Source organism: Labrus mixtus, chromosome 24 (genome assembly GCF_963584025.1).
Source record: "Labrus mixtus chromosome 24, fLabMix1.1, whole genome shotgun sequence".
Classification (NCBI taxonomy): Eukaryota; Metazoa; Chordata; class Actinopteri; order Labriformes; family Labridae; genus Labrus; species Labrus mixtus.
Window position 1 is genome coordinate 2,106,498 of NC_083635.1, and position 12,194 is coordinate 2,118,691.

Sequence of the window (12,194 nt, forward strand, 5' to 3'; positions counted from 1 at the left end):
CAGGATGTGGTATGTGTTGCTACCTTTCAGGCCTCACAAAGACACCCTTTGAATTGTGACAGACCCCAATCCAGTAAGTAGCACAGTTCTGCAATCAGGCCTGTTGGGATGTCGATACAACGTCAAGACGAGTGTCAGCGTGGAGATTTATGTCAATTACAAACCCCTAATGAAATCCTTACAGTATTTCCACTGTTACGTGGAAGACATCCATTCTTAGCCATTTTCACTCATTTTGATCATTTTCTTTGAAGGACGGCCTTTAATCACCGTGAATCATGTCTTCTGTAATCACCATGTCTCCATTAAGACGGGCTGAAATTTGATTGGCAACTCGCTCTGAAAGGTCGGAGAGACCCTGCAGTACCAGAGGATTTGCGGATTCAGCTAAAGGCTTTATCTCTCAAGGAAAGTCTACTATAATGAGTTTGACCTCACCAACCTGGAATTATTATACCCCGGTGTAATTCATGTTCGAAGTTCACATAAAAAAAGAATATAACTGAATTTTCTACCCTTTTGAAATAAGTAAAAGGAAGCCCAATTGAAACAGGATTACAGGATGGATCAGAGTCCACTATGTGACTTTAAAGGTAATCAACCCTGCTGCCTAGGGAGACAGTAATGGGACAGGAATTTTGATTTTGTAGCTAAATAGGTGTAATATTGTGTTGGTCTTTCAATAGAGTAGGTCTCCATCTATATATTCATAGGTGGTTAACCATACTCCACATAATATAATACAAAGTAATCAAAAACTTTCAGGCCTTGCTGACAAGTCATTATTTAAAAATGTGGAAGTGTTTTAATAATGTAACCCACATTAACTCCACATCTGGCACCTAATCACGACTTAAAAAAAAAGTTTAGCAAAATTACCCTCCCAAACCATCATTTTAATTTCACACAGAAACAATAACAATTACACACTTCAAATAACCCCCCCCCCCTAAAAAAAAAGAAAAGAAAGAAGAAAAACAGTTGAAAAGGCACATTTTTACTGGGCTCTTATGGTAATTTTCCGCACGGAGCACTCAAAGAAAAACAACACAGAGAGTATATTGAGGGCAAAAAACAAGCTCATCACTCATCACAATCTTAGCGATGATTTCCACAACAGAGAAACAGTCGAGTTCTGTCTCCCGGAGGAAAGAGACATACGAACTCTAATGATTGTTAGCAGCAGAAACTAAAGGTGCATTTGCTTTCCCTTTATTAGTCCTCGTTGTTGAATAATTAAGACCTGTTGTTTTTTCTCGGCCACCCACTGTAATGATAGCAATAATTCATTTTATGCTGATTAGCGTGATGACAGGGGGGTGTAATGCATTCCAAATGGCAGAGCTTTTCCAGTGTCAGAAGAATTATGCTAATGCCGAACACAGGCATCTTTCCACAATGAGGGAAATGTATTGGAAAAATGTTTTAATTAACTTCTTAGTTAGCGAGACTTGTAGCAAGGCTACCAAAGTGTATTCATAATACAAAAGAAGGAATGCATTTGTTTCAGAAGCTGATTTACAAAGTGATTCCTCATCAGCTGCTTCCTCTGAGTGCAGGATATTCACTGTGTTTGTCGTACTGTCTTTCTGTGTGTGAGACGGGTTTGTTAAAGCCAAACTGCGATCTCGCTGCAGCAAAAACTGACAGCCCGGTGTATATAAGCGCCGATCAGGTGACTGACTTCGCACCACAGCCCGAGACCTGCCACTCAAAACCAAGGGCAGGAAGTTCTCCTCAATTACCCACAGCGCACTGCTCTTCGCCTGTTAGCAGGGGGACGGTGACAGGGCTCCATCCTGACCTTGACGGGGTGTTTCCTTTCTCCCTCGTCACCTCCATGGCAGGGCGAGAGTCTTTGTGTTTGAGATTGTTTTTTTTTATTTTTAGGATTTCATTATCAGCTGCAGCTCTTCATAGCTGAACTGACTTCTATGATATCTCCATAGTATTGAGTATACAATCGTTGGTAACGCCCCCGTCCTTCCCTTCAGTGCATCAAGCTGGTCAAATCTTCACAAATCCAACAGAAAATCTCAATTTGTTAACCAAGGATCTGGACAATTATTGTTCAGATATTCATGTTCCTAGGAGGGTGAACCCTGACTGACCTTGATGCACCAGCATGTTGACTTCTGCAGTATTGAATGAGATTACTGCTGGATGGAATACCATGTAGTTTGGCACATATATGTATTGTTTTTATGATCCAATAAGTACCCAATTACTCATCATTAGATCCAAAAATAATGAATATAATGATCCAACTGGAAAGTGCTCTTTACAGTTGGCGTCAAAGCCGTACTGAATGGTTCACTAACTTGATTGTTAGACAATTAATTAACACCTTTTGTGATACATAATGATGTGATTTCATTCATTTTAATGGAGCTGAAAAATATCAAACAGTGTGCAGGTTACAGCCGATGAAATATGTCACTTTTCTGCTTGTCTTTGCAGAACATGATAGAGATTTAAGATCTTGTGGTCTTTTAAAATTATGTTTTCTGTTCAGACTCTTTGTCACACAATGAAGCAATTTAAGGATGTTAAACTTTATTGAAGTTTGTTGTTTCTCTCTCTCTCTCTCTCTCTCTCTCTCTCTCTCTCTGCTTTCAAAGATATTTCTCACTGACTATGAAGTGCACCGTATTCACCGTCTGCTGCTTTCAGGGAAGCAAACAATGCAATGCATCTTGCTTAAGAGCGCCAAATATTACCACAAATGCTTTATGTGCTCCAAAAAGATTCATGAGTGTCTGAAATCTCTATTTACTCTTCGATATGAGGTGCTGAGTCAGAGTCAAAGAGTGCGTAGTGAGTGGTTGATTTCAGGCAGCCTTGGTCCGTTTTTCACCACAAGAGAAGGACATCCTGCTCTAGCACAGGCTTACACTGAAACATGAAAGTTACAGTGATTATACTATGTCAGGAAATTGAAATATTTTCTTTTGGAATATTTTAATTAGACTTCTGAGTTCTGTGCCATCCTCAAATGAATATAATAAAAACCTGACGGAAAGGATTTAAAAGGCGCCGTGTGTCGGCGAAGGCGTCTGCCTCGGAAGCTTATTAATCAAGTGAGAAACTCAATTTGATACGAGAGAATTTCATTTGACCTTTTCTGGGCGTAAGTGGGTTTTGAATGATAAGTTCTCATGAAAGAGCATACATCAATAGATCCCTGCACCTTCTTCGTCTGTTTGTTGCCATAGTTAAGAGATAGCGGCGTTGGCTGCAGAATACAGATGAGCCTCCTGCTGATTACACTTAAAACTTCCCTCATGGTCTGCGTCAAGATCAATTTGAGGCGAGGCGATTCTTCATGCACTTTTAATCAGAAAGAGCATGTGTGTGTCTGTTGCTTTCAAATGCACCTCGCTGATTTGTGGATTGGATTTCATAGATTCTTGTTGTTTAAAAAATAAAAATACAGCATGAAGATATTTTTTTCCATTTTCATTAAATTCTAATTTTTTCAAGATGTATAACTTTATACATTTGAGGATATAAGCCCGATGAGACCAGACGTCTTAGTGGATGATTGCACATACATATAGGCAGAGGTGTTTCATCTTTAGAACAAACAAAACCAGAAAATAAAACCGGTAAAATAAACCAATTTCATGTTTAAAATATGTGTGTCTTCAGTGTTTTTCTTTGTGGAGAGGGGGCTGCTTGTCGAGCTGCTATTGACATCATGTAACCACTTTTCATTGTCAATGATTTCCTTATTCGTGGAGAATAACTGGGGTTTACTTTCATTAACAAAGGATATGAACTTTCTTTACTTGAAATGTTTTTCAGTGGGAAGTTGGGGTGACTTATCATCTGTTATCACTCTTTCTAAAGCATCTTCACAGATCTCCTCCTTTCTTTTTTTCCAATATCCTTTTTCTCTTAAAGTCTCATATTATCTTTCCTGACCCGGCTCTGTCTTTTCTTCTCTCCTTTCAGAGATGGTATGAGGAGAAGGAGCCCATATTGCCTTGGACGAGCGCCAGCTGTGTCAGGTACTACGCCATGCTACACTGACCTCAGCTCCCTGTCCGTTTGTCAAATAGCTGCTCACTCAGGGATGTAGCCTATTTCTGGTTTTAAAGGGGGCCTTTCATAATAGGTAGACACAGTGGGTCCTGTATTTCACACAGCTGCCTCTTGCCAGGGGAGGAGATTGAAACCTGGAAAAGAAGCTTAGAATAAAAGTTATTGTTGCCTCTGAGGTTCGCTGCTTCAATCTGGCTGTTTAATGAAACAGAGGTTTAATCGCCCTTGCATGTGTTTGAGTCTTCTGGGTTCCCTTTGTCATCAAAGGGAATAAGAAATGAATTATTGAAGAGAAAATATGGAGCATGGTGCATTCTAGTTGTTCGCGTCAGTTGTGCTCTAGACTAGATATGATGCAGGATGTTAAAGTATTTTCCAGTCTTTGTCTTGTGGTACGTCTGCATTAAAACCCAGGGAGTTTTTTTTCCGCTGTATTAAGGCCATCCAATAACATTTTCTATCCAATGTTTCATACCGCAGCTGATCAACTATTTAAATACAGTTTGTGCTGCAGGTGTTACGGGCTTTCTAGCAGGTATTGTGACGTTCACGCTCTGTTGTGTAACCTCAGCTGTGTGCCTCTATACGAGATGCTGAAAGGAAACTGCTGTGATACTGCTTTAAGTTGCCTTTGACTTTAGTCGGATAATAGTAACTGCAACTCTGATCCACCCGAGACCGGAGGAAAAGGAACTCCTCTCTTTCTGAAGCACAAGAGCATGCAGCCAGGCTGACGTTGTCCTTGTATTTAAGGAAAACCCTTGAGTTACTGTGTATTTCAGGAAGCAGGAACCGCTGTGAGCCATATTTATGCTAATTAGGACAAATGTAGATTGATCCTAAATTGTAGATTAAAGGAAACAGATCAAATTGATTGTCTGGTTGTGACTGAAGCAGCCTCACAAATGTCTCTTTTTTTACATTGCTTTGTTTCTTAATACTTTGTTGTATCGTTAACTGTCTGAATTTAGAGATTTATTTGTAAATAATACAAGATGCTTACAAGTATGGATGAGACTACATTTCCCACAGTACTACTAAAATGCATCTTTAATTTGATGCCAAGTTAATATCACTATGATTTTGCAAACTTTCAGTTAAAAATTGGATAGTTTCAAGCTAAAGACTACAATTTCCACATTGTCGTCTTTTAAACATGGGATTTTATTCTCCAGTTTGTAGTTTTTCTGGTGCATTTAAACAAAGCCTGGATGGTGCTTTTTTTAAATGAAGCATTAAGAAGAGTCGTTCCTCCGTTTGTTCCCTCTCCTGTCTGTGTCTTTCCTCCTCAGTTCCCTGCCAGCGTGCAGAGAGCCCACAGAGATACTAACAGTTAGCATACATATGTCAGCTGCTCCATGCGAGGTAAAGTTCAAATCCCCTTCACATGCTCGGTCCTTAGCACCCCGGGCAGGGACTCTGGGAAAAGGTCATCTTTGTCACTAAGTAAATGGAGGAAATTGTCGGGGTTTTAAGCCCTTTCTGAGCATTAGCTACTGCTGCTGACTCCCACTTACCTAATCACCACTATGCTTGGCAAATTAATACATAAATCATATTACTAATCTGCATATAATTTGCTTTTTATAGCCTTGACAAGTATTCAAGACAGGCAGAGGCATTGTTTTTCCAGCTGTATTATTTTATTCAAAGCACTAATCACGCTGAAATTCCGTCTTTCTTTGCTCATCAATGAGCCGAGCTTCAAGAATAAATTATATTCAGCAGCTAATTGAAATAGATTTTCTATGAGGATGGAAACCCGTCTGGTTTAGTGGCTGATGGTAATCTTGTTGCAGCCGCTACAAGAACCAGAAAGCGATCTTCAAAGTGGCGTCTTATCGCGGACTCAAAGGGTGGCTGTGATCTCTTCTTCTCCTAAAGTTGCCCTACGTACCATGAATGTGGACCCTGAATGTTTGGGTGATTCATGCGTAACCTCGTTGTGAAATATTTAGAGAAAGGGACTGGATGTGTTGATGGGCCTTAGGGAGGAACAGTCAGTATCTGTGAGGCAGTTCAGTCTTTTTTTAACCAATTCCCCAACTTTCCAGATCAGGACTGTGGGAGTGTGCAGTAAATTCTGTATGAATCAGTACGAACAGTTCCATGATGTAGCATTTTATCAAGCCTATTTATTTATAAAAGGCATTTCTTTAAATATGCAATCAACCCTTGGGGTTATTTTTTCTTGAGGCAGTGGATTTAGATGTTTCTTATTTTATCTGGTTTGTGAAATAAAGAGACACTGTAGTACATTTAAAAACAGCTTTCAAAACACACATCTACATCTGTAGAAGTGTTACATGTTGAGGAGGAGTGGGGTAAGATATCAATGAGGCAAATATCGTTTTCTTGACTTATGTGGTACAGTTATCAAACCACTGGTGCCAAATATTAATAATTTAATTGAATAAAACACGACACGCTCTATACAGATTTCCCTGACAATGTGACTCTCCACCTCATGACTCCTCACAGTGCTCCTTATGACATGCATGAGAGGAACATGAATGGAAGTTAACTGGCCAAAGAGGAAGTTGATGTCAAGATAAATGAAGAAGACAGCAGAAAAATGTCAGACAGCGTTGAAAAGAAGTTAAAAGATGAAGCATTATAAATGTGAGTCTGTCACCAAATCACAGTGAATTAAAACATTAATCCTGCACTTTACCTTTTAAGGATATTTTATGTTCTTACCCTAATCCCATATATGGTGATATACCATTATGTGATTGTCTTGCAGTTTATATCATTTTTCTTATCCTATCACATGCTATATGCTTTGTAACTGCTTGTCAGGTATCGTATTGTATCGTATCTTGATGTACACAGAGATTTCAAACCCTGAAACATAGCATGATTAGCCTACAGTAACGTTATAAGGCTTCTTCTCACTGGGTGAGTGTCTGTCTTGCTGCTAGACTTGTTCATTTGTGTTCATTTACTTTCCTTAGCATTTCAACTTGTTGTCGTTTAATTCTCTAGCAGCTCAGAAGTTTGCCTTTGATAAAGCCATAATTCTATGTATCAAACTATTATTATGAATTTCTGTGATAAACGCTCATCCAAGTATGAGTCTACCTTCACAGTGGCGGGCTAATTGAACACCTCAGCAGGCTCTTCACCATATCTCAAGACCAATTTCTCCATCCTTTACTCCATACATTATTCCAATGGATCATACATCTTCTGTGGCTGTCCTTGCACCTGGCAGTAACCTTTGAATGAAGTATGCACAGTTTGTCACGCATGGTTCCCTACCCATTCTCTATGATAAGCGTAAACTGCAGCCAAACACTTTGAGCGATCCACCCTGGTTCCACCAATGACAGTGAGTTATTTAGATATCAGGGAGCACACAATGCTTTATACAGTCGTGAGGAAGCCTCAGAGATTAACGTCTCAGTCTTGGTCTTGGGGTTGTAAGTCATTAGTCGATTGCGCTGATCAATCAAGGGTGAATTATTGAGGGTCATTAGGAACATAAACCTTGAATACTGGCCTCAGGGGGAATCCATTTTGGCGCAGTGGGAGGTGAAGGGCTTGATGAGTGGAGAATAATGTGTTTAGTTTCCATTGACTCTGCAAACTCTATTGAATGACTTTATAGTCGATGAAAGCAGTAATTTATCCCCGAAGATAGGGAGTTTATCGTATTGTACTTTTGCTAAATAAATCCCTTAGTTCAATTTATATGACCTCACCAATCTGCGCTTTTGTAGTTACATCAAAAACGCTGCACTTGAATGGCTAGCAGATTTACATACATGCAAACACACACAGTCACAGATGGACGGCACAATTTGGAAGCATGATAAAACCATTAAGCCTTTATTGCGTGGTTGACTCACTCACTGACCGGCATTGTTTGGCATTATTCCATCTCAAAGGCTCTATTTGTGATTATGGCATGGGAACAACAATAAAGCCTCTTATAGTGTCTTCAGATCAATGAAGTGAGTCCTTTAAAAGCTTTCCAAACATCACAGCGGGAAAGGGCAATCTCGGAAGATTATACTGTCAGATTAAATGAAAACTGTGGTGGGCATTCAATTGGCGAGCTGAAAAGAGGTCCTCGGATCTGGAAAAAAAAAAAAAACATCTTGCGGCTTTGAAAACAGAGGCTGGAGCGGTGAGGCTGCGCTGCAGGTTTTTCTTTGGGTTGATTTATAATGTGTGTCTGGGCTCAAATAAGTGCTCCGTGGGATGATAGGGTAATACATCCAAGCTCAGGTTATCTGTTTATGCTGCAACGCTCCTTCTCTGCTACAAGATTTTAGATCAAATCCAGGATCAACTGGACTAAAGGGCACACCAGTGTCAAGTGCTAAATGCAAATAAGAGTTTTATTAAACCTGTTGATAGTTGGAGGCTGCAGCATCACGACAGTTCTGTTAGCGTCAGCTAAACTGTGAGTGACCCAGACCTCAGTGTACGCTCACTGCATTAATACAGAGCCATCAATACTGCAATGTCATTACGGAAATAGGGCTAACAGGTCAGGACCCATGTAAATCTTATAGTCTGATATATACAGTTATAACCTTAGTTGGAGTATGCATTTTAAGGTTGGTCAGAAATGTAAATTATCTTTACTCTTTGTGTCAGGAAATGAAATATAAACATACTGAATTCAGGCTAATCATGCACAAAAAGAGAAAAGAGAGAGAAATATGTGCTGTCAGTGTTAAATATTGAAATAAAGATATGAAGTGCAACAACTAGACAGAAATGAAAGATTGTATATTAGCTATAACTCTGCTGCCCCTCTAAACAATACCTGTTGACAAAAATGTTCTCCTAATGTGAAAGCATAAGTGAGACATAGGCTTTGCAATTAATTCAGACTTTTACAACACGTTTGGTGCTAATGCCTATAGTTCCAGAACTATGAAATTGCAATGAATGCCCTAATTCAGCTGCATAGCTCGTAGGAGAAAAAAACTGTTCATTTAAGGAACAGCTTCTATTGTCAAGTCTAATTGAGTCCATGGTTTATAATTTCCCTGGCAGCAGTGTCACATATGGTCCAAACATGGACACAGGAACACAGTGGGAAGGACCCAAAGGCAGACTGTGTCCATTTAGCCAGCATGATTCAGATAAATGTAATGTGAAAAGGCCAAGTCACAGAGGCTTACGCAACTGGGAAGCAGGTACGGGGTGAAGCCAGAATAAGAGTCCAATGTATAAGTTATATCAAGGGAGCAAAGAGAAAGTGAAATATGGAAGACAAACTGGACAATCACGGCCGTACAGATAATAACAGGCTCGGGAAAAAGAAAGGCAGAAAGTAAAGTCCTGAATTAAAACAGGAAACTGTAACTTATGGAATTATTTAGTTGTATATAAAACACATGAACACATGAATTCTGGACGTTTTGTGATACCTTAATTGCATACCTGATTCCCATACCTAATCTTGAGTATCGGCTTAGGACCAATCTGGTCATAATGAAAGTAGACTGTTTTTCTTCCATTAGTTCTATTGGATAAGGTTTCTTTCATCAAGTTATAATAATAGCTTTTCAAGCCTTTGATCACAGTGCTATGACGGAATAATAATTCAAGTTTTATAATAGTTGTACTAAATTACTTTTCCCTCTGTGTTAAATTACACTCCTCTCACTCTTTGCTGGTTGAACAAATTAAAGCAGTTTCTTTAAATGTCAATGAGATCAATCAATGAGTCCACATTTAACTGAGCTGATTGGAGGAGGTATTAGCCTAAACTCAAAGGTCGTACAGCTGCGTATCACAAAGGCCACTTCCTCTCTGAGAGGTTAAATCTTTTTGGGAAGGAGCAAATAGTGTTTACAGAAGCCTTTGAACCTGGCTAAATGCAGCATTGTCCAGACAAGTGCAGTGTTGGAGCTCTGTTTTGGTCTTTGTCAAGTGGTAACGTATATACACTTGAGAAAAGAGCTCCATCAGTCCTCACCAGTCAGAGCATCTCTTGACAAATAAATGTTACAGTTAAAGTGAAGGTTGTGGGCAGCTTCTGTTTTGAAATCACTGGAGTGATTCCCCCCTTCTCTGAGTTGTATTTCACTTTCCCACTAATTTAAACTTTTCAGCTGACACATTCTTGTGAGGAGTCCATAAGCATTCACTCACCAGCATGAGCTGTCTGCAGTTTGAACTACTCCTTCTTTTGTTCGAACATCACAGCTTTGCTCTCACTCGAGCACAGTTTAACAGACACCAAGCAAAAGAATAGAATGGAGTTGAGGGTTTGTCAGTGTGTTTTTCCCCCCGCAATGGCCGGGCCAAAATGCATCAGTGTGCTTCAAATCAAGTGCTTTTTAAAAAGTTGAACAGAAACTCCCTTCCCACACCTCTCCCACAGATTTGAAAATCCAAAGCCAACAATCCTACAAGGATTGTATTAAATATCATTGAGGATAATTATATGATTGATACAAACATTTTCTTTACCAGAATGATGCTTTACCCAATCAATCCAAAACATATTTTTTCTATGTAGCATAATGTAATGTTAATCACTATTGAAATGATCAGTGGAACCAGACTCATTTAATGCAATGATGGCTTAGCCAGTGATAAGAAACGCTCAGCACTTACTGTCTCCTACACATGTTTGGTTTCAATCAATCACATGATGTTTCCTAGACAGGGGCAGGTGTTAATAAAAGATGCTGAGAAAGAGCTCAAAAGTGCAAAAACACACATTTTCTGGTAATTATATACCAATAAAATCAAATGTATTTGGATTGAATTCAAGTTTTTTGCCAATAGATTCCCCTAAATCTTATTGACGGGCCCTTTAAATGAACCCTGCAGCCTTGAAAAGCCATTCACTTGGCTTTCAACTTCGACTCTTGTAGAACATGAGAAAGCCTGCCAGTGCTGCATGCACACCGAAGGATGATGTTTGAGGTTGACCACTGGTGACAAGTTATCAAGGTGAAAGTGCTTGAAAATGTTGTTCAGCAGAGAGACTACCTTCAGTGATGCATTTTTTATTCTCTGTTCCTCTTGCATGTCGAGTCTCCTTTGCCCACTTTGCCATTTACCCCCTGCTTCTATCTTACACTCCCTTCTTTTTCCATTTCCTGGAGGTGATTTTGCACACACACACAAAGCACCGTATCTCTTTGAACAGCAGTGTTTGATGTAAGAAATGAGCCAGAGTGTGTGGACTCTGAAGCGTTCTCCATCCTCAAATCCTTTAGTCTTTTGTATATTCAGTGAATGATTGCATACTCTTAACCATGCATGACTTTGATAAAGCTAAACTCTGTGTAGATGAATAGGCCCTCCCTCTTCATACTGACAGCACACTTCATAAGGGGGGCTTTTGTGCACTGCATTGCATTCACTTCAATGTGGGGGCTCGAGCTTTGGCACACAAGTGTTTTGATGCGGCATAAAATTAGAACAGGGATCAAAAGGCGGCGTCTTCTTTGGCCATTTATCACATCCACCTTCATTAACTGGGTCATTTTTCATTGTTCTTGCTGTTTTTGCAGAGACAGAAAGAAAGCAAGCAAGACAATAGAGCAAAGTGAGAAAGGGAGCGCTCTGAAAATGAGGTGCAAGATGAAAGAAAGACAAAGGAAGGCAAAGCGCAGGATATAAAGTTGATTGAGTGTGCGTTCGTCTCCTCCTCATCCACTCTTTTCCTCCGTGTTCATCTGCGAGTTTCACTTTCACCGCTCCGTCTCGGTAAACATGTTGACATTCCCTTTTACATTTAGGAACATTTCCTTTTCTGCCGCTTCAACTGAACTGGAAAAGACAGCCACAACTTTCAAACTTCTGCCCAAAACAATTTCTCCGGACGTAAGCACTCTCTCACTCACACACACACACACACACACACACACACACACACACACACACACACACACACACACACACACACACACACACGCTTCCTCTCCACTCCTATCCGTGGGAGTGCAGGCTTTGTAGCTGTCTCTGGTGGCTCCAAGTGGGCTGCATGGCATACTAAGTACTTTGTGTCGGTGGTATGTTATGTAAAAGTGATTCTAGGGCTAATTTCAGTTAAAAGGGGCAAAGCTGTGGCACAGATGTGGGCTGCGGTGGGCATGTGCTGGCATGCTTGTAGTTGAAAAGACACCTTGGCTTGGAGTGATTATAATGCAAAGGAAAATGCA

At 40.0% G+C, this 12,194-nt stretch overlaps 1 protein-coding gene across 4 annotated transcripts in view; it reads left to right on the top strand.

The window, feature by feature from the left end:
• Positions 1–12,194, top strand: part of LOC132959725 (beta-1,3-galactosyltransferase 1-like) — a 93,735-nt gene that overhangs the window by 39,003 nt on the left and 42,538 nt on the right. For all 4 annotated transcript variants that reach the window (XM_061032910.1, XM_061032914.1, XM_061032911.1 and 1 more), the window contains one exon: positions 3,958–4,013. The gene's annotated coding sequence lies outside the window, so the exon portion shown is untranslated. The remainder of the gene's footprint in view (positions 1–3,957; positions 4,014–12,194) is intronic.